This window comes from Glycine soja, chromosome 10, assembly GCF_004193775.1.
Source record: "Glycine soja cultivar W05 chromosome 10, ASM419377v2, whole genome shotgun sequence".
Taxonomy (NCBI): domain Eukaryota; kingdom Viridiplantae; phylum Streptophyta; class Magnoliopsida; order Fabales; family Fabaceae; genus Glycine; species Glycine soja.
This window is the reverse complement of record NC_041011.1, coordinates 21,746,540-21,747,798: the sequence shown is the minus strand read 5'-3', so window position 1 is coordinate 21,747,798 and position 1,259 is coordinate 21,746,540.

Here is a 1,259-nt window from a genome sequence, read left to right as displayed (position 1 = left end):
TTTAAGAACATATGGGACATCCTCATCAGGGTATTGGATGCACAAGCTTTCGTAGGTGAAATCAGGTGCAGCCATTTCCCTTAGAGTCCTCTGACGAGGTGGAGGTTGTGCCATGTTCTCAGAATGTGCAAAATCAGAATGCTCAAAATTATAATGCTCAAGATCAGGATGTTCAAAATCACCAATAACATAATGCACAGATTCACCAGTTATGGAATGCTCAGAATGATCAAAAGGTATAAAATGATGCCTAACTAATCTATGAAATGTCCTATCTATCTCAGGATCAAAGGGTTGTAAGTCAGATGGATTGCCTCTAGTCATACACTACATTCAGCATGCACACAACTAGTTGCCTTGTCATGTAAATAAAGGTGTAGGTTTGAACTACAGCTACCCTCAAATGATATCCAAATGACTTGAAATTTTGTGAGCAACCCTATAAAATGATGAGAAGATAGCACAAAAATTTCAGACAAAAATTCAAAGTCTAACTATGAAAGCTAAAAATGGTAGGTTAAGAAAAATAAGTGAATAAAACTTGAAAAATAAAAAACTTTTGACAGAATCGCTTTTTTTGGACGATGGAGACCTCAGTCGGCCTATGGCGGGCTGCCATGGCGTAGGAAAGTTTTTTCTACCCCAAATGCATATATAATAATTGCGATTCTGATAACCGGAGCAAAAGTTATGGCCGTTTGAAGTTTTGACAAACACAAAATTTGCTAGTTTTTTGGAACTTTCAAATCTGACCAAACTAAAGGCTCTAGCTATTTTTCCCACACAATATGGATTAAAAGAAGTTACCACAAAAAAATTCAGCCAAAAATAACAACCCTAGCTACTAAAACAAAAAATCTCAAATAATTCAGCATGGGTGGTCGCTAAAATCCGTCTCTAATTGATTTCTACTACTACTCTGTTTTTCCGCAAGCTGATTTCTACTACTACTCTGTTTTCAAGCACAATCTTCACAGCAAAACAACCAAGATTGAAACAGGGGAAACGCTTAATGGAAAAACTGAAACATAACACACATTAAACAAAATACCAGGACACTAAACAACACTAACACACATACTAACACAATACTAAAAATTAAACATAAAACACGAAAGGATTAAACACACAACACTAGCTAGCTATTATGAACCTTTGGACACTGCTCCCCGGCAACGGTGCCAAATTTGATCGAAGCCGTACCCGAATCAAATAAACATGAAAATGCAGTAACTAGGAAGTGATCCTAGGTCGTTTCC